The sequence below is a fragment of the Ylistrum balloti genome, unplaced genomic scaffold (genome assembly GCF_031769215.1).
Source record: "Ylistrum balloti isolate Yb309-2 unplaced genomic scaffold, AGI_CSIRO_Ybal_v1 Utg370502, whole genome shotgun sequence".
Taxonomy (NCBI): Eukaryota; Metazoa; Mollusca; class Bivalvia; order Pectinida; family Pectinidae; genus Ylistrum; species Ylistrum balloti.
In genome coordinates this window covers 340,308-367,597 of record NW_026782325.1, presented here as the reverse complement: position 1 = coordinate 367,597, position 27,290 = coordinate 340,308, and the positions used below count along the sequence as shown (strand labels likewise).

Sequence of the window (27,290 nt, the reverse complement as noted above, 5' to 3'; positions counted from 1 at the left end):
AATTCAGAACGTCTGGTGTTCCCTGTAACCAGTCATAGGACAAAACCGCTTGGTCTGCCTAGTGCCTACTCTCAGCTGTCATTTCGAATTTTCCCCAGTAACTCCTTAGAGACAGTTTCCTGAAATGTTCTTCTCACATTTTATGACCTAATACACGTATTTGATTTTCCGCACAACAATATGAGGATTTAAATAAATGTAAATGAATTTGCTACTTTCAATCGTCACTGGTGAACAAAAACCCAGAAATATGCATTACCGAAACTATACTCAAAGGGAATAATGCCTATTCCCATAAGAAATAAACTAAAAAAAAAAAAAAAAAAAAATGAGTCTTGAATAAAATGGATTATAGATTTTACAATTCGTATTACAAGGAAAGGTCGTTCAGATTTATGATAGATACCTCCGCATACCTACTCCATCAAGTTTAGACTGAAAATCATTTATCATAGGAGCAGGAAACTTTCTTATAAGGCAAGTTATGACAAAGTAGTTTTGACATTTTCGTCTTATTCCTGCCGAGAGAGTATTAAAAGAGTCTGTACAGGCTATATATACCTTTCCTGGAGGTCTCGTTTCCTCTTATTTCTTTCCCTTAATATGCTTTTATTTCATCGCCAAGGACAGAAGCACCTACAGCGCCCCAACCCCCCAACTCCAACCCCGATTCTACTAAAAATATCATTTCATTGAAATTTCGTTACCAAAAGCGCAACACATGGTCACATAAGTGAGAAAGATATTTTGCAATAATGTTCGGAGTTTGGTTTTGTCTCTGTTCACGGGTCAAGCCTATTGCGTCCGTCGCGTTTTCGGACACTTAAAACCCAAGACAAATGAATAAACTGTCGGAAAATGCGTTAGGAAACAGACAAGTGCCTTATAAGGGAAGCAACATACATGTGGTATGTGTGCTGAAAATTTTTGTCGGTATAACCATGTTTCAAATCAGAGGACATAAAACTTGTCAACTCAGTCATGATTTTGATTTCTTTCCGCATTTGTTAGCCCGTGTCTTTATCTGGAGCTACGCCATATTAGGATACTGAATTAGTTTTCCACATCACCTTGATGAGCCTACGAAGCCCAGTGCATGTTATTTTATCAGTAATTCTGTGGAACTATTCGTTATTGTTTTGGTTGCGAATGACAACAACCAGGTATTCCCACCAAAAAGTTGCTATTGTGCCCGCACGAGTGTATAAATGTTTTTTTCCTTTAAGAAACAATATTTGAACAAATATTTTTAAAATTTAAAATGTAAATATATAAATTTATTGAAGATTATATTTTGCAATATTCATTTTTGTATAACTTACATAACTTTCATATTTGATGGTGCGACGACCAATCACTCCAATAACACAACACTTAGACATTACCCAGAGAAAATTAAACAAAATGACAAGAGAACGAGCCACGACATAATTATAGATATGGGATATCAACTCTGGCATCTGATAAGAAAGATGGTAATTCGTGGTCTTTCCAAGTCAAGGTCACAATTAAATGATGAGCAGAATAGTATGATACGAGTATTTAAAATGGAGAAAAACTGAATTCAAGAAATCATTAAAAAAAATTTTGGCAACCGCATAAGAACCAAGGTGTGATTTAGTATGACATTCAAAAATCAATCTACATGTGTGCGATATATCCATCACAGATTGGGACTTTTTAGTAAGTATTTCTCCAGACAATTTTTTTCTCGCGTATAGATTTTTTCTGTATCATGCAATGAAATTGGTATAAATAGGCGTTCCTACCACCTGTGTTCATAGTTATCACATCCAAATCACTTTATAGTATTCAATAATCAGTTTTTACAGAGACAAAACCCCGAGAGAGTGATTGTTTTTACCCTAATACGGAATACTTTCCCTCAAAATTTTCCGCCGTAACGTTTTGTGATAACATAGCTCTATCACCGGATTAGCACAACTTTAATTTTTCTTCTTTCTTAAGTCGAACATGACGTCACGTCGTTGGGTCAACAATGTAAGATGTCATATATGACAAAAATAATTACAAATTCAAATTACACGTGTACATTGTACAATTGCAAAATCCTATGTAATTTGCGCACGTTTGCATTGTATTTCCTTGCGATTTTTCTTACATGTACAAATATAGTTTGAGCAGATCAGAAAAACACATCAATTGGACAGTACATCCCTAAAAAAACACAAGAAATTGCCATACACGGTATGAAGACACCGCAATGCATTTAGAGAAATGAAGAGCTAACGAAAATCACAAATGCTACAAGTGTTGCATGTAGAATTATTTTGTCGTTTTCATGTCTGAATGCATAAAACACTTCCTTGACGCTGCAGGGAGTGCCACGTTTGTCGCCTCCTATTTCTAAATAATCGTATTGTCAATGTCGACACGTGACCTATCTGGTGAAGGGTCATTATGGGTATTATTCTATAAACGTATGCTGTCATTCATGCGAAACATTAATTCACTTAAAATGCAAAAAGACAAACTAAATTTAGCTTTGATAGACCCTATTTTATCAGGAGTTGATTTAAGAGGTACCTGACCTTTATTGTTCGAATTAAAATTAAAGGAAGGCTATAGAAACTGTGAAGGTAATAGAAACGTGAAGGATCGTGTGATATTACAATGGAATTTATAATCTTACCATTACTCAATGTATTATAATATAATAATTTAATGAATATTTTTTTGTTGAAATAAAGTTACAATCTTCAAAGAACAGCAACTTGCGTAGAAAATTTATAAGCAATGACCTGTTTTGTTATGACATTTATTGTCGTTATAAATGACAGAACTTTGCAGGCAAAACATCATAGCTAGTGAAGAATTCGTTTTAATGCAAAGATGCAACATAATACAGTATTTTCCTTTGTCATACTGGTAGTTTCGACTTACTACAAATAACACTAAACATTGGTTATTAGGTACCGTTATTAAGATTAATCGACATTTAGTGTTGATTTACAGTTTTGTCTATTTCACAATCCTAAATTTTAATCTCTTTGTTTCCTTTAATTGCTATATTTTATCTTTCTGTCCTTGAGAGCAGAGGATTTTACTAGGAATATTGTTTTATAGAAAGATCAACGCACAGAAAAACTGAAAAACTTGAATTAATTAACACCTGTACTAACCAGGCACTGTGAAGGTCCACGTCTTTGTAGTAACATATAATTTATATCACATGATTAATAAGGGTAGTAGGTATCTCCACACCTGGGTGGGTACAAATGTCCCTCTGCTGGCCGGAGAGTACATCTTTCTTTTAATAAATTATGATTGTTGGTACATCGATTACTAAAATTCAACGGCGTGCGGATTAAACAACAAACTTATACGGATGACATTTATTTCTTAATACAGGATGATACGTGGCTTAATGGCGCTGTTATCTGAAGATGGCATTTTCTTCATTTATACTCAGAAATTGAGCTTCATATTTTAGACGTATCATATAACATTTATCAAGATATAGGTCACGCTCCTTTGTCCCATGAAAGAATACATCTCCATAACACATATAAATGTATACTGTATATAAAATAGTTTGACTGTTGGTAGTGATGCATCAGGCCATATTTCAGTATAACCAGCATCCTTGAAACATAATATCATTCTCTTTTAAGTCGCCATTTTCCACGTGTGCAATTTCTATTGTAATAAAGGGAAGCGCACCCGAGCGAGAAAGCGGATATGCACGTAACCGGAACTGCTCAACACATTTGAAAATGCTAATAAATCTAGCAGATAAGATCTCCCGAATGTGACCAAACCAATCCTAAGGTTCTTTAAAGGCCATTCGGTCCGTTGTCGGGGCCAGACAAAAACCCACATTGTTCATAGGATAATCTTATCTGCAAGACCATTCTTCTGTTTACGGTCAATGCATGTTTAATACACTGTAAGCCAAGTATTTCAAGCGTTGACAAGACCCAGACGTTCAATGTTTCTGATTGTCTATGATATCTGAACGCTTGTCACAAATGAAAGGTAGAGTATAGATGGACATGTAACCAAAGCAACAGAAAACATCATTTTGTTTTTAACTCGTCATAAAATAAACACGGTCATACAATATTGTATATAAAAGTGAATTTTAATACATAGTGAAGATAAAGTAGAACATTGTATCATACAGCAGTTTCGTCCTTCTAGGAATAGTCAATGATGCTATGGGCCTCAATTTTGAAAAACCTAGGAGGTGACAGAGGAAATTCAACAGGAAGAGAAAAAACCTACATGAGGATATGCACTAGTTCCATCAATAAATACATTTCCTATATTTCCTTTATCTGAAAATGTATATAACTTTGTTGGTTGTTTTAAAAAAACAAGAGAATTCCAACATGTTAACATCTCAATTCTGACTCAACCTCGATAAACCCTTTTAGAATTACAAGGAGAATAAGACCATACGTTCTGGAAGAGTAAGAGTCTTCTTCTTTTACATCGGCGACACCCACCACGTAAAGCTACATTCGATTTGTCAATCCAAGTAAGCAATGAAGAAACGAAACTCTCAAACGAGAACATCGTTGTAGTGATAGACACAGCTGTATAATGTAATTAAACTAATCACTTGACTCTACTATACACTATATCTAACTTCATACATCTTATTTTTTAAAAAAATCGAATGAGATAATGAACAATTACATCTTACCGAATAAACCGTATTGTGACTTTATTTACGTAATCTATTTTTTCCTTTACACTACTCTATTTTTAAAGGTGACACAGCCTTAGTATATCCTGTATGTTAAGGAAAATGTCATGACAGCAATTAACATCCTCCGGTTCAGATTTGTATAGATCCAAAGTCTAGCATGAAGCAATTAATGGCCGGTGCCAAAAAGGTCCGCGGTTTCGTACCTAACTTTCAAAGCGTGCTATGGACAAATATATCACCTGTATTGTGTGTCGCTAGCCTTGTTAACTTGAATCTGATACATAATTCCGTTATCTGTGCGACAATTTCGATTATTTTTTGCATTATTAATCACTTTTGAAGATTTATTTTCACTGACAAGGAAATCTGTGTATTGCTTTAGGTACAGTACACCGACTTTGACCGAAATATGTCTTTCTTTATTTGTGATTAAAACTTACTCCGACAAAATATTGCCATAATTGCTCGTGTACATGCGTCTGGAGATGACAAGTGTCCAACGAGGGTTGCCAGAGTTATCGCAATGTGTAAGATGTCATATTAACATGTTATATGTATATCTAGCCGGTATCCGAACAAATGGTCTCGTTGTAACCTTTCTAGAACCAGGAGACTGGGTTTCCGCTGACCTAAGCATATTTTATGTTAAAGTATTGGAATTTATTTGAAAGTCATCACATTTACAGCAAGCAAACTACGAATTAGAGTGTGCTTATTCCCAGTCACTTTGGTACAGAAGAAAAGTGTTATGTGTTTTTGGTCTTAATTTAAAGTCGCAATTTTTAAAATCAAACATGAATATAAAAAATGACAAAACTGTGAAATTTCTCCACGGCTTTGTCATTAGTGTATAGTAGATAATACTAGAATAGCTTACTTAACGATCAAATATAGTTCATGATGAATTTACAACGGACGCAAAATGGGAGAAAAAATGAACAGCTGTGATTGTGATTATTCTTTCAGTCCTTTAATCCACAGGTTAGCCATCGAAAGGTCTCACAATACAACGACGCGTCCGATCGTATGGTTATAGACGGGCCTAGTCGTGTCTCTTTATCCTCGTAGAACTGACAAATTTACGACAAAGACCATACGTTCAAAACCTCCTTACAAAACTTGTAAATATAAGTTACATAGTACAATGTGCTAAATATTAAATTTTAAATGAATTTTGTAATGATGGTATAAGTGCGTCACTGAAAACATCATGGTTTATACACATCAGCTTTACAACAAAATTCATCTATGGTGACAGTCATGGCGTTTTCGTAGAGAGTACGTTACACTGATATTTTCAGTACAAATTGTATGTGTCATATTTCATGCCATGATAATCAATTCTGGACAACAGGGTTTATTTCTTTGTAGGTTCTTCTCTAACTTTTGTGTCCTGAGTTTATTTACATGATCATTGTGAGGCGGGATTTCCTTGTAATACCTCATTGAAAGAACAACATACTGGAGGCCGCCTTATTCCATCCAGAGTAGTATGTGTTAAGTGTGTTGCTGAAGGAAAATCTTTTTACTGTAGACGTTTCGCGGTAGATTCTGCTATGGTCTTGACTCCTAGGCTATATACAACCTTAACGATTTTATTTCGATGTTTTTTTCCTCACAAAATAAAATATAATGTCCTATCATTTTGTGCCAGAATCTATTGTTTTCACTTAAGGACCTTGTCTATATTTAAACATGTAATTCACATCGAATTTTGATTCCAAACCCTAGTAACGCGAATAGGAAGGACTTTAAGAACAAAAAACTTTCGAAAGTAATGATATATTCATGCAATGAACTGATACTTCAACCATTTTGTTTTTCACCAACAGTTTAAATCAATATTTGGCGTATTATACGCTCTCACGACTGAAGTTGTTGTGATACTAAGGAGCGCACACACACCAAAGATCTATCTTTTTCCTTTCACTCCATCAATCTACAGGATGCAATACGTTTATCACCTTATATGTGACACTTAAACATTTATACAACGTTCAGCTTCTAACGACTTCAATTTACACTAAATTTAAAAACAGTCTACAAATTTATAAGGATTAAGTCACGTTTCAAATGTAAAATTTAAGAAATACTGCCACAATAAGAGATTTTCAAAACAAAAAAAGAATCGTCATGAAAACAGATTTTATATAAGAATAGAAAATAAAAAATGATCTGACAATGTGTTTGAGGTTTTTATTGAAATAAAAACACATTATACGTTCATCGGTAAAAAAGTAGAATTTAAGAAAATGATCTCTTACATCGTGACGATTTTTTTCCTCCTTTACATTGTAGTGAACATAAAGTAACAATGACTTCATTCAGTATGTATTGAATCACCTATCGACATCACGTAGACAGCATGCTATCGGGAATAATGGTGTAGACATCATTTTAACGGAAATCTCAACTGGATACACCCATAACAACGAGTGTTTTAAGTGAACAACTGTATTAGGTACACTTGTGTAACAATTGAAACTCAAAATGCCAATTACATACCACTTACCACACGTTCAACGTGGCCAATTGCCTGCGAATCACACGTGAAAATTTTTTATTGTAATCATTCCACCTGGACAGATGTAAAATTGAAGGAGCAACACAACAATCAACTTAAATCATATATATCGTATATATAAATGATTCAAGTTAACATGAATTTATTTGACAGCGTCATCCGTACCAGATCGCCTTAAGAAATAGTATTATTGTTGAAAAAATTCTTCGTAAGATGAGAGTTTGATAACCAGAGCTAAGATAGTGTTAAATCAAACGCAAAGAAGACTTAAAATATTTATGCAATGATTGGCAACTATACGCTTCAATGGCAGTGATGATATTTTGAAACTAATTTTGTATCTACTTACTTCTTTTTAACAATTTGTTTTTCACGATATCGTCATCTTTTATTTATTTTTTAATGTCATTCGTAACTTGCAATCATTTTATCAACATCAAACCTGTTTCTCTCGATGACTTGAAATTAAGGAGCATGCTTCTTTCAAAATCATATTTCTTCTACATTTCGTAATATCAGTATGATTCGATTTAGAAGACTCCATCGGCTTTTGTTTGCTAGTCGTATTAGTATCTCGCACCGATAAAAACATGATTTGTAAATAATACATGGTAATCATAGACGACTTTAATTAAACCGAAACAGAAAGGCACATTAAATGGATATTTTCAATTTGATAGACATTCTAATGTATTCGGCATTCGAATGGAATTGTAGCTTTGAAAAGCACGATATCCGCCTCGCGCTGTGACACAAATTATACAGAAAGAGTTCCAATTCCGGTGATGGACTTCCTGTAGGGAGGGAAAGAGATGGCAATAACTGGTTTGGCAGTATTTATATAATCAAACCCTGTTGTTACCAACAAAACTCATCTTCTCAACACGCCGTACAAGTGTAATATCTTCTGCAGTTAAAAGCATATTTCTACACTTCAATCTATATTTAGAAAAATCTAAAGGCTCATTTTACTAATGATGTCATCGAACTAGCGATGTTTCATGTAATCAAATATAAAATATCAAAATGAAAACAAACAAACACAAAACAAAAAACATAAAAAAATAACATCTACACGTATCATTAATACAATTGTGTTAGAATATAATCGATAATTACGGTCACGTGACATTTAGGTTAGCCAATCGGAGGCAGGAATCTATAACTTAAATAGTCAATAATATATATGAGGATGATTGGACATTTGGAGGAAAACGAGCGGTACAGATATTACTTGCACAAAGTTCATCATCATTATATGTGTATTTTTCTTTCTAGCTTTCAGCGAAAAGCAAGATAATATAGTTTTTTTCTTAACCATTATTTGGCTCTTTGACAAAAAAAAAAGGACTACTTCCGTTCATTGTGATTTGTCGTTGTATGTTCGTGTTTTGCTTGGTTTGCTTTACACAAAAGCGACCAATATGCAATTGAAGATAACCAGATCATACTTGGCGTTTCCGATTATTTTTATACCGGCTTATAATTTAACGCAATGCCTGATTTTAGGGACAGATATAAGATACTACACTGAATGAAAAGTCTTACGATTTGTGTTACAGACTTTCCAATCTTCACCATATGTGATACACTACAAATGTATATTGATGATAACATACAACTCATCATTGTTGGAGATTATCAATGATTTACTACCATCAATGCCTATGCATTGATAACTATATTATTCATTAATGTTGAATGTCGCGAAATGCTTTTGAACTCTTTAACGGAGACATATCTCAGGCAACATGATAGAGTATATTGTATGGCAAGTGATCGAGATATTGAGGATATCTTATTTACAATTAGTTCAATATAAACCAAACAAACAAAGAAATCTCCGACATGTCAACAGTAGCTTAATTTCAGTTATTATAAAATACTAGAATTGATGGAGAAGGATTTGTCTTATGTCTTATCTGATTCCTTTCTTGGAATGAAATCGGTTGAAATTAAAATATATAACGTTTTCTTTCCGTTTACCGTACTTAAGAACTTTAAAGGTGTTCAGTTATGTATAATACTTTGTTCTATGGTGATTTAAAATGTCAGACACATATGTGCTACTAAAGTCCGTGAACAAAGATTCAAGTAAATATCATGACATTTTTAAGTATAAAAACATATTGTAGCGATTTGATACCATTAAAGCAACAAAAACGATTTCCTTTACAACTGAGAACATCTTTTAAGATTTTATGTAAAGATTTCTGAAATTACGTGTTGTGTTAATGACTACATTACAGCAAATTTATTGTGACTTCCTGGAAATCTTGGCTTTGGAGACTTGACGAAATGTGTAGTCAGAAATATCAAATTTGTATATTCGAGTAGGGAACATCGGGATATTTGTTCCTGAACACATCAGATTTGGCTAGAGAATTTTTTATAACAGTATAAGATTTTGTTTCTCATCAACATATGGTATGGATATATATATATATATTCAAATATATATTAAAATACGTGGCATAGATAATTTGAAAGCAACGTGATATCGTTTTCATGAAACATTTCTTTCATTAAGGTTTTAGATAAAGAAAGGATAAAAAAATACTATAGATTAACAGCACTGTCTCTTGTAAAAATACAAGATCTGTCTTATCCTAGATTTTATGTCCTATGGTAAACATCTAAGGAGCCAAGGCACATTACAGCTATAGCGTAAACAAGGACTGTGACAGGCGTTTATAAAACTGACGTCGTCACATGAATTTCTAATACACTGGAATTTGATAATACTCTCTCTCTCTCTCTAATTCCAAACAATAGTATATTTGCTAAATTGTATATGATTTTTGTTTAACCTACGAGTTTCCAAGAGACGAAATATGTACATTTGGAGAGAAGGATACGGAATTTCTCTCTTCAGCAGATATGATCCAAACTACATTTCGCACCTCGAGAATGTATCTTCATTTGCTATACCAGCACATGGCATTGCAATCTTAAATACTAGACCATGGTCATCAAAGCGAAAACAAAAGTAACGCAAAGACAAACAGCACACACTAATATGTGGATTTGTATTTAGAAATGAAAGAAGATTATATACAGACTATCGTGATACCCGAAGGATATATAGCGTGGCGAATCTTTGCCTCGCATCACCTACCAGCATTGCAATAGCCAAGCACAAAATTGGGGTCATAGGACACTCCAGGGTCAAAATCACGACGGACAAAACAGAAGTATAGTGATAATAAAGGAATGAGTAATTTGTAAATCGGATCCCTCTCCTGGGGAAATGTTGGAGAATATTAGTATCTCCTCTATTAGAACATTGAATTAACTTTGAAATCAACACCAAAAAGAAAATGATTTTGTTAACAATTACTTGTTCGCTGTCGGCTTAAGATAATCAATACAGATTTTGTAGGAAGACTTCACAACACAGATATTGTTCTTAAAGTAAAACACACAATAGATGTTTGGCAGAACTCAACCGAATTATATATTAACAGAGCTGAAATTATATCTTAGCTTTATGATTCACATCTTTCGAGTAGGGATGATCTCCTGCAATACTTTTTCCCAGTGAAATGAATTAAACCATTTTAATAACATCATTCATCACATACACATATAGATATTTTTAGGAATTTTGTTTTTCAAATGATTAAGTTGATAAAGATTTCGAAAAGTATAAAAATTTATCAAACTTTGTGATTTTTTCTAATCCCCCCCCCCCCCAAAAAAAAAAAAAAAATAAATGAAAGTTTATAAAGTGTAAGAAAATCCAACGATCAAACCTGAGACAATACTACAATGGGGATATAAAACAAATCAATTGTTAAAACACAGCAAGCCGAGGTGAGTATAAGATATGGTATTTCAAAAAAGGGTTTTGTGCTGGTGTGAAATGCATTTCCTATCGATAGCACAATCAGGATCGATAGAATATACGTCTTTTGTAATGGTTACACCAGGTCACAACTGTATTGTGTATGCGGGTGCACGCACATGTTAAACATATAACGATCTAAATATTGAATTGACAGTTAAGTATTTGGGTGTATAATCCCTCGTTAGAATTTGGCTTGTAAACGTTCACTGAAGGTGGTATACCTGATTTGTAGGGACACTTTGGGAGGTGGTAGACCTGATTTGTGGTGACACTTTGGGAGGTGGTAGACATGATTTGTGGTGACACTTTGGGAGGTGGTATACCTGAATTGTGGTGACACTTTGGGAGGTGGTATACCCGATTTGAAGTGACACTTTGGGAGGTGGTATACCTGATTTGTGGTAACACTTTGGGAGGTGGTATACCTGATTTGTGGTGACACTTTTATATGTGGTAGACCTGATTTGTGGTGACACTTTTGTATGTGGTAGACCTGATTTGTGGTGACACTTTGGGAGGTGGTATACCTGATTTGTGGTGACACTTTGGAAGGTGGTATACCTGATTTGTGGTGACACTTTGGGAGGTGGTATACCCGATTTGAAGTGACACTTTGGGAGGTGGTATACCTGATTTGAAGTGACACTTTAGGAGGTGGTATACCTGATTTGTGGTGACACTTTGGGAGGTGGTATACCTGATTTGTGGTGACACTTTGGGAGGTGGTATACCTGATTTGTGGTAACACTTTGGGAGGTGGTATACCTGATTTGTGGTAACACTTTGGGAGGTGGTAGACATGATTTGTGGTGACACTTTGGGAGGTGGTAGACATGATTTGAAGTGACACTTTGGGAGGTGGTAGACCTGATTTGTGGTGACACTTTGGGAGGTGGTATACCTGATTTGAAGTGACACTTTGGGTGGTGGTATACCTGATTTGTGGTGACACTTTGGGAGGTGGTATACCTGATTTGTGGTGACACTTTGGGAGGTGGTATACCTGATTTGTGGTGACACTTTGGGAGGTGGTATACCTGATTTGTGGTAACACTTTGGGAGGTGGTATACCTGATTTGTGGTAACACTTTGGGAGGTGGTATACCTGATTTGTGGTAACACTTTGGGAGGTGGTATACCTGATTTGTGGTAACACTTTGGGAGGTGGTAGACCTGATTTGTGGTGACACTTTGGGAGGTGGTATACCTGATTTGTGGTGACACTTTGGGAGGTGGTATACCTGATTTGTGGTGACACTTTGGGAGGTGGTATACCTGATTTGTGGTGACACTTTGGGAGGTGGTATACCTGATTTGTGGTGACACTTTGGGAGGTGGTATACCTGATTTGTGGTGACACTTTGGGAGGTGGTATACCTGATTTGTGGTAACATTTTGGGAGGTGGTAGACCTGATTTGTGGTGACACTTTGGGAGGTGGTATACCTGATTTGTGGTAACACTTTGGGAGGTAGTATACCTGATTTGTGGTGACACTTTTGTATGTGGTAGACCTGATTTGTGGTGACACTTTGGGAGGTGGTAGACCTGATTTGTGGTGACACTTTGGGAGGTGGTATACCTGATTTGTGGTGACACTTTGGGAGGTGGTATACCTGATTTGTGGTAACACTTTGGGAGGTGGTATACCTGATTTGTGGTGACACTTTGGGAGGTGGTATACCTGATTTGTGGTGACACTTTGGGAGGTGGTATACCTGATTTGTGGTGACACTTTTGTATGTGGTATACCTGATTTGTGGTGACACTTTGGGAGGTGGTAGACCTGATTTGTGGTGACACTTTGGGAGGTGGTAGACCTGATTTGTGGTGACACTTTTGTATGTGGTATACCTGATTTGTGGTGACACTTTTGTATGTGGTATACCTGATTTGTGGTAACACTTTGGGAGGTGGTAGACCTGATTTGTGGTAACACTTTGGGAGGTGGTAGACCTGATTTGTGGTAACACTTTGGGAGGTGGTAGACCTGATTTGTGGTGACACTTTGGGAGGTGGTAGACCTGATTTGTGGTGACACTTTTGTATGTGGTATACCTGATTTGTGGTGACACTTTTGTATGTGGTATACCTGATTTGTGGTGACACTTTTGTATGTGGTATACCTGATTTGTAGTGACACTTTGGGAGGTGGTATACCTGATTTGTAGTGACACTTTGGGAGGTGGTAGACCTGATTTGTGGTGACACTTTTGTATGTGGTATACCTGATTTGTAGTGACACTTTAGAGTTTGGATTTGTAGAAACACTATAAAGATGTTATATCTGATTTGTAGCATCATTGAGTTTGCTTTTCTGACAACAAAGCAAATACCGACATGTCAAACAATCATGATTTAAACTCAAGTTCTGTGAAACTGGGTCAAAATATCCACGAGAAAGATTTGCACGGAAACCCATGGAAACGTACAGAAGACACAAATGATCAGCACCTTTTCATACAATGTAAGAGATAGATACAGCTATAGCCAAACAATGAACGAAACTGCATCATATACCCGGTTCTTTTTTTTCTTGGACTCGTCAGCGATGACAAATGCCTAAATGTTAAAGTCTAGAAAACGACGAACAATGTGTTCCGGAAGGGTAAGCATGATTTGTTTCATTGACGATACCTGCGATGTTAATGTTGGCCAATCAATGTAGGTAATGTCATGTTTCCCAAATGGGAACAGGTAAACAACAGCGGTGCCACCAGTTATACTAAGCAAAAGAGCATTTAAAACGGCAAATGTCACACCATTCAAGAATTGAATTGGGTATTTCTTAAGATGATTATTATAGTGACTATGATCCTTCCCCATGATGTTTTAACCTGTATATCTCGAGATCGAGTTAATCAGTCAGTAGGCGAGATCTTGTACAAAAATCCTAATATCGGGAACAACAACAGTTTTTAATACGAAACGCTACAAAGTTGTTGTCAACGCAGAAATCAGATCATTTTTACATTTTCAACTTCCATATATTTTTTCTTTGATTTGGACAGCCATATATTTGTACCTCAGTTCAGCAATCTTTAAAAGAAAGTTCTCATTTCTAGAGAAGGATGACGTGCCTTAAGCTTGGAATAATTGTTCAGAATGAAATTCATCAGTTTTTGATAAATGCATTTTTGAGATTTTTATCTTTAACACAAGCAGTTATTGAAAACTGTATTTGCACGCTTTCGAAAATGCCTGTTTCTTTTATCAAGCAAAGAGTGCAGAAACTTGCTTCCAAAACAGTTTTCAACCTATATGTGTGTTAAAGTTTACTTTCTGCTGAAATGTATCAGAATATTTATTTTTATTCTTTCAATTTCTACACTATTCCGTTGAATAGTTCCTTATTTTTTTATGGCACATCTAATCAGACATTAATTTTTCTTTTTCGAAAGAAGTCTCGGGTTAATATAGGTAGCATATAATCAAATTATGAAACAAACACTACCTGGTAGGCCCACTATGAATCTTCTGCTAAACTGCAGTCCCGCTACGAATCATCTGCTAAACTGCTTTCCCTCTATGAATCACCTGCTAAACTGCTGTCCCACTATGAATCACCTGCTAAACTACTGTCCCACTATGAATCATCTGCTAAACTGCTGTCCCACTATGAATCACCTGCTAAACTGCTGTCCCACTATGAATCACCTGCGAAACTGCTGTCCCACTATGAATCACCTGCTAAACTGCTGTCCCACTTTGTAAATCTGCTAAAGTGCAGTCCCACTTTGTAAATCTGCTAAACTGTAGTCCCACTTTGTATATCTGCTAAACTGCAGTCCCACTTTGTAAATCTGCTTAACTGTAGTCCGACTTTGTATATCTGCTAAACTGCTGTCCCACTTTGTAAATCTGCTAAACTGAAGTCCCACTTTGTAAATCTGCTAAACTGCATTACCACTGTGAAGTATCTGCTAATCCTGCAATATTTCTATGAAACAAACACTAACCTTGTAGTTCCATTATGTTAATATCTGCTAAACCTGCAGTCCCATTATGAAATATCTGTCTAACCTACATTATTTCTATGAAACAACACTAACCCGGTAGTCCAATTATGAACCATCTGCTAAACCTGCAGTATTACTATGAAACAACACTTGCCTGGTAGTTATATTATGAAATATTTGTTTTTGTAATTTGCTACTAATTATGTAGTTCCACTATGAAGAAGCCATCAAATGTCATTTTTTAAGATATGTATATTATCAACTATTTGAGATGCCCGTCCTTAATTCTCCAAAGAATACTCAACATAACGTCAACACATATATTGCTATCAAGGTTTCACGCTAAAATTTAATATCACAGCGGATATTAAAGCAGCGAAATATCTCGTAACCGAAAGGGTTTTTTTTTTTTTTTTTTCTGTGTGAAGATTGATATCCGATCATTAACTTAATAGCATCCTGCTCAAACAATATATTTCATCACAGAATATTTATTGTGTTATGTCGCTGAAAGGGCAAAACTAATACCGTAAAAATATCTTAGGATTATAAAGCACTTGAGTTCGATCCAACTTGAGGTTCATTTCAAAGGTATTGTCAATTACATGAAACCCAATCGCGGCAATTATCCCATCTATTTTCGATAACAAATGACATTGACATATTAAGTAATCAATTTACAGGATACTTTAAACCTTGTAGAACAAAGCGATATGATAATATTTTGTCGAGTTATAACTGCTTAAAATTTGTTTATTGACACCATCATACGGGTGAAAATAGCGGAGTTTATAGCAAGGTTTCGTGTAAAGCATATCGGACCTGCATGTGATTAAAATAATAATTGCAGTTGCAAGAGGCAAGGAAACTACTTAACTGTTCAGTCCTCTTTAGAATGAAATCTTGTAGAAATAGGATTTATATAAAACAATCAGATAGGTATACAATACATTCATTCAAGTCGTATGGGCTTCAGTAGCATTTAGTGCTCTAAAATATATATAATCATTTGATACAACATTAAATTATAAGGACGTATCAATATATTACAAAGTATCAAACAGCAGAAACTATCGATATCAGCAAAATAGAGGAAACTATTGTTTTCATATCTGTGTAATATATAACTTCATCCTGGTGTGGTTTTGTCAATATAACGCGTTCAATCCGATAGCTCTACTGTCGATGAATTAATGAAACATCCCCGTGATAAGAGAGAACATTAACTGGGATTTACAGGGTATATGGCTGGTGAAGTTTAATTCTGTTTGAATGAGTTCAACATACATCGTACAACGCTTTCTAAATAAAAAAAAAATGTCCCAAAGGAGGTATTTTACTAGTCATACGTACGCACGAGTAAATCGCGTTAATGTCATTACATTTCAGACGTGCGAAGTATCAATACTGTGTATTTCTGAGACTGGTAAGTAGTATATCCTTTGAAATAGTCCGTTATGGGAATGTAAGTAATGCAATTTGGTATTGTGTTAAATCGCTGCGAAAACAGTATTCCTGTATTCTGCACTGTTCCCGTGGATTAGAACGCTATAGAACTTAAGGTTGTAATAATTTGTTATTATTGATCATCATTTCTTCCTTTTTATTTTTAAGTTTTTAGTTTTTTAGTTTTGTGTTTTTACAGTGTGATTCAACCGCCCTTCTACTCAAAAGTCCAGCTGTGTGAAGCAGTATAAATTATTATCTATATCAGTTACAACTAAATAAAAGTCTTATTTATCTGTGCCTTAGCACAACCCGTCAGGAATTCTGATATCTTTAAATTGTCTGATTGAATTATTACTTCCAGTAATATTAATTAACGGTGAAATTACATTAGAATAGATTGATATTTTCCTGTGTTTCATCGTGTCACTATTGCTTCAGCTTTTGACAAAGTAGAAAATAATAAGTAAAGCTTACACTTATGGATCCTGATTTTTATCAGTTGTTTTTCAATATTGTTCAAAGGAAGATATTTCTCTTGAAGTTAATACCACGCGTTGTTTTTAGTTTCTCCGTATTTATTCTGCTTGAGATTTCCATCGAAATGATTTCCTAAAAAATCAGCACTGCTCATTTAAAGTTAAAATATTGCAAGCTGCTCTTGAATTAGCAGTGTTCGAGAATAATAATCCTAATTGTACAGAGTTTTCCTATTATAAATCCTGTTAAATGTTTTCTCTCAGTCGTATGATCCCCTACCCAATTAACGTTGCTTGTTAACTTTCTCGGTGTTGATTGATCAAAGATTTACAAAAGACACAACAGTGAAGACCACCTCACAAAAACAATTTTAAAATTAAACACGCTAGAGCCTTATAATGAACTGGACTACATCATACAGCTATTTTGTCCTCCTAGGACTAAATACAATTTTAAAATTAGATACAGTAGAGCCAAATAATGAATTAAATTACATTATACAAGTATTTTGTGGTAATAAGGGACTAATTCTTGAAGCCCCAGAAGGAGACTTGGGAAAATCAAAATAGACTTATAAATGCTAGAGGCCTTTCGTCGTTGTATGTTTTTGTATTTCAGTGGTAAGTGGCAACCAGAAGAATTAAATGACTATATTATTAAGTCCGTGTCTACAGCGAAATTAAGATGGAAATATCAATAGGAAGGGATATTCCTGTAATAGATTGTTGTTTCTTTTTTATTTTATTTCTTTTGTGTGTGTGTGTGTGTGTGTGTGTGTGTGTGTGTGTGTGTGGTTTTTTTTCCATACAACATGATTATGTAAAACATTTTAAGACCTAAATGTCTTGTTTTATACTCAAGCATTCGCCCATTTTATATAAGATATCGTTTATTTATATGCTCATAAACTCTTGTCCACACTAGCACTCCAAATAATGACAAAAGCTTACATTGAATTCAGAAGATCTTAAAACCTTGAGATCGTACAGCATTTAATTTTGAAGATAAATTACTTAATGGATATTAAAGTGATATCTTAATGTTAAAATATTTCAGTCAAATGTAAACAAGTGTGCGATATACGATGTCTATTGTTTATATACAATATAGCTACAAACCAGTTTACACGAAAGACAGACATAAAGGACATATATATAGGATAAATATTCAATATCAAACTGATATCACGTATGATGTACTTTCTTTGATAAATTTGTTTATCAGATTTATTCGCGAGGAACGACAGACGGTTGAAAGATAAACAGTTTATCTGTGCCAAAAGAATATGATTAATATTCGTGTTAGGACACACATGCATGAAAATTATGAATGTCATATAAAGTCCTATTTACTTGAAATGTGTACCAAAGGCCAAAACAGACAGACAGGCAAACGAATGAGTTGATAATATTTTTCTCAAATCCTATCTATCGTTAGAACTTACCTGTTAGGATAGCCTGCACACAGATCGCTGCAAACTGTGGATGTCCCATAGCTGACGTGACTCTCTGATAGTTTCTGATAAGGATGGCCACTCAATATTTACACAATCACTGTTCTTGGTAAGTAAGATGATTCCTTTTATAACGAAGAAATAGATTCCTAGTCATCATATCTGATGAAGTGTAACGTACTCTCCTTGTCCACAAGACATGTCGATGACCTGAAATGGAGTGAAGTCTTCGTAGGCTCTGACGGTGTTTTATACAACAAGCTTACTGTCTGGATGTGATGACAACTAAATCCTCAGCAGGATCCTCGCTCCTTCTATATTAATATTCTACTGAGCCCTAAATGACAAGATCGCCCAACTCGTTAGCAACGCACTATCAAAACATTAGATCATAAGAACAGACTAACAGCTAACGCATCTAGGTAAAGGCCTTCGTGTGCATCCAAGCATGAGCCAGCGATGGAAATTAATTCCAATCCGTTTAGAACAGCTGACAGGTTAAGAAGGTTTTGTGAAGTAAACATCTTACAAATCGTTTACAAATAAAGCACTTATTTTGTCATTGTGAAACCATACTTTCCTTTTGACCCTTTGACACTTTTATTCAACTTAAATTGTCAAAACTATAAAAAAAAAAATATTTTAAAAACCCATAGGTTTAGAAGAATTTAAATTATTTCCTTGCAGTTTCATGGTATGGATGATCGGTCTTCTAGGATAGAAATATATCCATTTTATCGATAATTAATCCGACAGGTATACTTCGTAGGTCTGTTGAGAAGATAAAACATTTCAGATAAGTTTAGCATGTTGTGGCAGTTCAAGATATTCTCGCTGGAAGCAATGTTATCAGTGAGAATCAAGTTTATATTAAGTTTAGCATCGTTAACATCGATAACTGATTGCTCCACTGAGAATAATGAAACAGATTCGATGATAACAATGTATACCGCACGCGCGTACTTGCAGCTGAATGCGCGTAGCGACACTGGTCGTTAGTCGGCCCCGGTAGTATGGTACACCGAGTGACGTCACTGAAGGAAGAACTGTTTAAATAATACTGCGATTAAAATCACATCGCAGAGCACAATTGTCTGCTCCTGCAGAGGAGTGATGTATGGTGTATTTTCAGCGTTGCAATAGTATACCTAGAAACAACTGTATCACGTGTCATTCACGCTTGATCGCTTCGAAATGTTTACATATTAATGCATGAGAAAGGTTTCTCAACAATTGATACAGTAGATCAAATGTAAGTCACAGAGACGATGTATGTTTTGTGGGCTCTGCCGATCGGCTGGCGCAGTAGTTGCTATAATATTGCTACATACCACACACAACGATCTCCTGTCGTGTTGGACAAATTAACAATACCGGCACGTCTTCGCCAGACATTTTTGGTGAGGTTATGTCTATCGGAGTACACCTGATTTGGATATCCGTATACTGATTATCGCTTCCATTTCAGGACTTCGTTTATATGCAGTATTTTATTACTTGCTAATATTCGATTGCAATATTTATCAAATGTACGTCTCATCAAGCGCATTTTTTTGTCCTTTGTTGTTGTTTTTGTGTTGTGTTTTTGTTTGTTTGTTATTTTTTTTATTTTTTTTTTTTTTTGGGGGGGGGGGGGGGGGGGGTTAAGAACACTTGAGCATTTTTAGCCTTGATGATTAAATAAAATATTTGGTGTACATAGACTTGCTTTAAACAACATGAAACTGATTTGACACGGTATTTATCTCGATTTACCATCCAGGTAAAGATGGATTGGTAATGCTACCGGATTCTTATAACTTCTTTTTTTAACATGAAAACAAATGTTTGAGTATGTATATTTATGATGACTAATTCACTAATCTAAGTATGTTGCTGGTACAGCAAGTATTCCATAAGTTTGCAGCCGTCCTTAATTAAGTTAAAAAAAACGAAGAATATACATATATCTCAAATAATTATCAGATCAAAATTGACAAAAGTTTATGTTGAGAAAACTTTAACATAATAAACATTTACATAGAAACAACTAAACAATACACGGTGAATATGACTGTATGTGCTGGATCAATACACGTCAACTGCGTCACTGACGACAATCAAACTAAGCAAATTACGAAAGTATATACAAGTAAAATGCAGAATCAATGGTTAAAGTTAAGTTATGGTACTAGTTATCATGGTTAAAGCTTAGGGCTAAAATATACCCGTGGCAATACCTAAGTTCCAAATTATAGATGGATTCTGAAATAAATATTGTTCGTTTTCTTGACTCTTTGAGTCAAATTAAAGGTTTGGCAGCTTGACAATAACATACATAATACTGGTTATTTTCATAATGTTTTGTCTGATTTATCAACAAGGTGAAGTGATATTTTATTAAAATATCGCATTTGAAAGGTTGTAATTATAATGAAATATACCTTACACTACAGAAACAAAGATGCCGTTTTCGCAGTATATTACCACTCTATACAATCACAGTTTTCTGTCATTTACAATTTGTCGAGAAGCGTCCAACACAATTATGACAGTAAACATCAGAACGCAGGGCGTGTGGCTTTAATTGGTAATCAAATTGTCCACTATCATAGCCCAACCCTCTATTGATTTCAACCGGTTCTTCAGCTCTCCTAGAAATAATGACATTTCGCACTGAATTTAGATCTTCCTTTCACAAAACTACGACGAAGGTTTTGAAATACTTTCAGTTTCACTGCCAAAGAATTCTGTATTTTGTTCATGTATATTTCCTTGTATGGGACAGAATTATGAGTCAGCACATTAACCTTTCAGGCCTGGAATATATATATATTGGTTTTTGAATAGTTGATGAAGGTAGGTCGAAAATCCATAAAAACAGTAGTGGATTACAGAAGTTGTTACACGGAGCTAAAATGTATTCCTGACGAAGAAATATTACATGGAATCTAAAAAAGACATTGGCCCCTGTACGCTGTCAACCTTCCCGAATTACAGCAGAGTCACATTTATGAATTAAACATTCATGCGTTGTTCAAGAACTGTGAAAGCACATCAGTAGCAGAAAACAATAGCTGGAGATTTGTGACATCTGTCCATCGCTCATAATTTTCTGCAATGACAATGCATATGTCAAGCGTGGTCCACATGCACTTAAGAGACAACAGAATGTAAAAACAAAAGGCTGGGAGTAGTTTGTAATAATTTGAAACGAATTAGGTGTCAGATCAGACAACACTACGAAAGGATTGTCTGGTAAAGTGATTTGTAACCTTAGGTTGGATAAAAAGATTGAAAAATATTTCAGATAAAAAAAAAACAAATTATAAAATTGCAATGTATCACCTTTAAAGCAAGTAGAGTTTGTGAAGTGCACATGAATAGCATTGTAGCCAGCTGAGTTTCTTCACTACCACTTATGATATAATCAGTAACGTGTTTCTCAAACGGAGTGTAAGGGGATAGTAATATCCATTAATTGGCAGTTAACTCATACATCACTTCAAGGTGGTTTTATTTCGGACGTCAACAATGCCGTTGATCACATATTCTCAGACGCTACTAAAGTTTCAACCATTCAGGCTCTTGATCTTCTTAATCTCTGTCTAATTTTTCATTTGGCTCATCTTTACCTAACAGTAAATTAGTATTGACAGGAGTAATTCACTTGTTAGTCTTCTATACAATCCCTCCATATAACCACTGCTGTTGTTTTATTGTAGCTGTACTTTAACACAATGATTTAATTACTTTTTTTTAAATCATGAAATGGTCGTTATTTAGACTAATATTCAGGTAACGCCCTATGTTTATATATGATACGTTTAGATAAGTTAATTCCATCGTCATTCCTCTCATATCTTCAAAAAATAATCAAATATTCAGCATTATTCGTAACAGTACTTAGACACCTTTCCCTTCCTTGATACTTTCATTAACATTTTCATAACACCAAATTATTGTGGACAGATCATGGCAATATAAAGGAATTGAAGATCACTGCAGCACAATTACCCCTTAATCATAAAGTAACCACATCACACTGTAATTTAGCTGTACTTTTGACTAACAGCAATGCTACACTTTTTTCTTATTCAATTATATAGTGATATTACTTTGAATTTTATAACTGTGTGATGTCTTTAACTAAGGTAACAGCATCGATCGTATTAGCTAAAGTGTTAAAAACAATTCGGTTATTTCCAGTATTTGGGTTACCTGGTACAACTTGATTAGATTAGGTAATTATGTACTGTACGTGTGCTTCACATTAAAAACACTTCCAGCTATTATAAGGTTTAATGAGTTAATTAATCACGTTTTTTAACATTTCTGGAAACATAATTGAAGTGATACTCTTGCCCAAAGGACTGTACTAGCCATTTTAATGGTTTTGTGTAAAACGATGAGAAAATCATAAAACATACCACAAACACTCACATATGTGTGTGTGTGTGTGTGTGTGTGTGTGTGTGTGGCTGTGTGTATGTGTGTGTGTGTGTGTGTGTGTGTGTGACAGTCAACATAATATAGTGTTGCTAATTTTGACAGTCAACATAATTATAGTGTTGCTAATTTTGACAGTCGTCATAGCTTTAGATTTGTCAGTATTGCGAGACATCAGAATGGTAGCGTTGCTAATTTTGACAATCAAGATTATAGTGTCACCGGTTTTGAAACTCAACGCAACTGTAGAATTGTGAATACTGAGAGGCATGATTATTTCAGTGTTGCAAATTTAGAGGACATCGAAATTGTTGAATAGCCAAATGTGCAATTTTGAATGTCAAAATGATTGCATTTTCAGCAATTTTGAAAAGAATAGAAATAAATGTTAATTTGATAAATATATAGTTTATCGTCACTTCAATAAAACATCCAGATTTATATAACTAATACAATATCATCACATACATGTGACATGACAGTGTACTGTATAAATACATGATATGTTTGGAATAAATCGAAACCCGCTTTCGGATATCACACTGATCTGACACATATACAAATGTTATCAATCGTTAATGATAAGACTTTCAGCGATAAAGATTCTGCATCAATTCGGCACGAAACTTGTCTGACTTACTGGAACTGATAAGTATCTTGAGGAATTCGTAAATCAAACGACTAAATGCTTGTTTCTTGCGATAATATCACATTATGCCATGAATTACCGAAATATATGCGTGATTTGCTCATAATTTCATGACAAGCAATATCTGTTCATCGTTCTGCTTTCTCAGAAATGAAAAAAAATAAACAATAAAGCTGTTTTCACTATCCTTACCCTGTTACTTTAACAAATAAATAAGGGAAATTCACAAGAGGTTATGCTTGAAATATTCAGTATTTTCAGACATGTCTAAATATAGTTCGTAAATAATATAATTGCGTAGAGGCCATATGGGGTTTTATTCCCTGGTGTGAATACATGTAAAATAGATAAAGTAAATAGGTACAAATATCGTTTATAGATACACCATAATACATAGCGGCCGCTACCGATTTGACAGGTCGAATTCTAAATGGCGAGTACATCTGCAAAGACAAATAATTTATTATTTGTTTATAAATATGTAAAACACTAAAACGAACTCAAAAAGTACTCAGGTACTTAATACCAATAAACATGGCAAGACTTCATCAAACATAATATATATTTTATTTTTTTCTTCTAAGCGAGCATCTCAAGGGAATATCCATGGGTTTCAAACTGATCACTTACATATCAATATAATATGATGTGTTTCGTGTTGGTTGGGTGATCACGTGATTCCTATAGCCAAATTTACAACACAGAGCTAAGTATAGAGGTCATATACATTAATCCCTGGAGATTTTACAAAAGGTACACAAGTGAATAGCACCTTTTAATAGAACACGTGAGTTAGATACGGTAGAGTTAAATATTGAGATAAACTGCACTATACATCTGTTTCTTCCTTCTATGACTCGTCAGTGATGCTAAGGGCCTGAACTTTGAAGTTCAGGAGGAGACTGGGAAAAATTCAAAGAGATCGAAAGACAGGTCAAAATCTAGATGGTAACGTACACTAACCAGATACATTAATAAAAGTTTGTAGTTTTTCTACATCTGATAATTCATTAACTACATCAAGGACATGTGTATATTTTAAACGTACTCTTATCTGAATGAAAGAAAACGTGGCAGGCAGGTTACGATAAAATTCGGAGACAATTTTCTCGCGGTTTCTGATTTTGTAGACAATAGAAAATCTCAGGTAATGATTCTTAAGCCTTTATGTAAAACAATTTTAACCAATCATATTTAACACTGCCCCAAGTCTATATAGCCATGTGGAGGTTATACCAATTATTCAATGATTTCGGAAGCATATCTTGAGATAGTGTCAGCGAACATGACTTCGAGGACGATAACATTTCGAATTTATATTTTTTTATATCCCTCTCTTGTTAAAGTAAATGTGGACTGTTACATTCGTGTAACTCTTTGTAAAAATGGTGTCCAGAGAACGTTATAGTTTTGTTTAGATCTCTATGAATGATTTCACAATTACACTGCTACCTAACGATCCGGTTTGACTCTTTAAATATCGCCATTTTTCGTTACATGAATTGTGTCGATATATTTTTACAATGAACACTGTATTTTGTAGTTTCCATTTCATTCACACAAACCATATTTCCCTCTGCGCTTCATATCTCATGCTTGAACAATTTCCCTTCATCATTTTCACTGATTCTGTTCAATCTGAGAGCGAGGTAAAGTCAAAACCCTGTATAAAACGGTGTGGACTGTGCCCAGAGATATTTCGATAGAGACTGAAACAAAAGCTAACAGACGCGATCTTTGAAATCGAAATGAAATCATGCAGAAAATGTTTCCGAGTCAATGCTCTCTATATAAGATATCAATTTATGCTTTATAGAGTAACAATTTACAACGAAACATAGCCTTGATCCCCTGTCTCCTCATAATTCTATATCGTTACGTGATTTGAGATTAACGTTCCTCATCAATATCTAATGGCTAAACTATACCATACATATACTGAGCAATTTATCTCATTCATTTTACTTCCGCTATCGTCATGGCCCGTTGTTAACACTTCCAATTTTATCCTGAAGCATGTCCGGAGACGCGTAATCCTGGCTGAGGTCAATTGATAAATGGCTGTCTTCGAAGGTCAAAAGATCATTCCTACCAAAACATCCTTCAAACAGCATTAGAAGAAACGCAGCATCACATGTATTGTGATATACCGTCAAGAGTTCTAGTAACATATCACAGTAAGTGCCAACCTATTACTAAACGATTTCTAGTATAATCTTACTGCCAGTACCGACCTAGTGACATACAGTCGGATGTCTAGTGTTATCTCACTGTCAGTACCGACCTAGTGACATACAGTCCAATGTCTAGTATTATCTCACTGTCAGTACCGACCTAGTGACATACAGTCCGATGTCTGGTATTATCTCACTGTCAGTACCGACCTAGTGACAAACAGTCCGATGTCTAGTGTTATCTCACTGTCAGTACCGACCTAGTGACATACAGTCAGGTGTCTAGTATTATCTCACTGTCAGTACAGACCTAGTGACATACAGTCAGGTGTCTAGTACCATCTCACTGTCAGTACCGACCTAGTGACATACAGTCAGGTGTCTAGTATTATCTCACTGTCAGTACCGACCTAGTGACATACAGTCAGGTGTCTAGTATTATCTCACTGTCAGTACCGACCTAGTGACATACAGTCAGGCCTCTAGTATTATCTCACTGTCAGTACCGACCTAGTGACATACAGTCAGGTGTCTAGTGTTATCTCACTGTCAGTACCGACCTGGTGACATACAGTCCGATGTCTAGTATTATCTCACTGTCAGTACCGACCTAGTGACATACAGTCAGGTGTCTAGTGTTATCTCACTGTCAGTACCGACCTAGTGACATACAGTCAGGTGTCTAGTATTATCTCACTGTCAGTACCGACCTAGTGACATACAGTCAGGTGTCTACTATTATATCACTGTCAGTACCGACCTAGTGACATACAGTCAGGTGTCTAGTGTTATCTCACTGTCAGTACCGACCTAGTGACATACAGTCAGGTGTCTAGTGTTATCTCACTGTCAGTACCGACCTAGTGACATACAGTCAGGTGTCTAGTGTTATCTCACTGTCAGTACCGACCTAGTGACATACAGTCAGGTGTCTAGTGTTATCTCACTGTCAGTACCGACCTAGTGACATACAGTCAGGTGTCTAGTGTTATCTCACTGTCAGTACCGACCTAGTGACATACAGTCAGGTGTCTAGTGTTATCTCACTGTCAGTACCGACCTAGTGACATACAGTCAGGTGTCTAATGTTATCTCACTGTCAGTACCGACCTAGTGACATACAGTCAGGTGTCTAGTGTTATCTCACTGTCAGTACCGACCTAGTGACATACAGTCAGGTGTCTAGTGTTATTTCACTGTCAGTACCGACCTAGTGACATACAGTCAGGCCTCTAGTAACACAGCACTGTCAGATATGACCTACTGAAATATACTATGGAGTACCATTTGTAAACATAAAATTGAAACAATATGTCCCTATCACTGATTTTACAAAAGACATTTGAGATAATAACGCATTTGAATACAAACTGGAATTATATGGTATATAGTGGAACCAGTTAATGATAAATTTTACCATTTCGCTGTTTCCTCCTTCTAGAACTGTGTTCATACCTAGGAGGAGTGGATCAAATGATGACAGGAAACATATTAAAGCTAGAAAGGGAGTTGCACCACCCCCAGAATTCAACAAATATCATAAATTTCAATATTGGATGATTTCAGAATAACGTCAAGTACTTTCATTTCTTTGCGTACTTTTGTTTGAACTTGATTTTCGGTTATGAAGGAAAATGGTTCTTGGACAGT

At 35.2% G+C, this 27,290-nt stretch overlaps 1 pseudogene; it reads right to left on the bottom strand.

Moving 5' to 3' along the window:
• The window catches only part of LOC132555503 (limbic system-associated membrane protein-like), a 108,272-nt pseudogene extending 89,843 nt beyond the window's left edge, over positions 1-18,429 (bottom strand).
• Between the last annotated feature and the right edge of the window lie 8,861 nt (positions 18,430-27,290).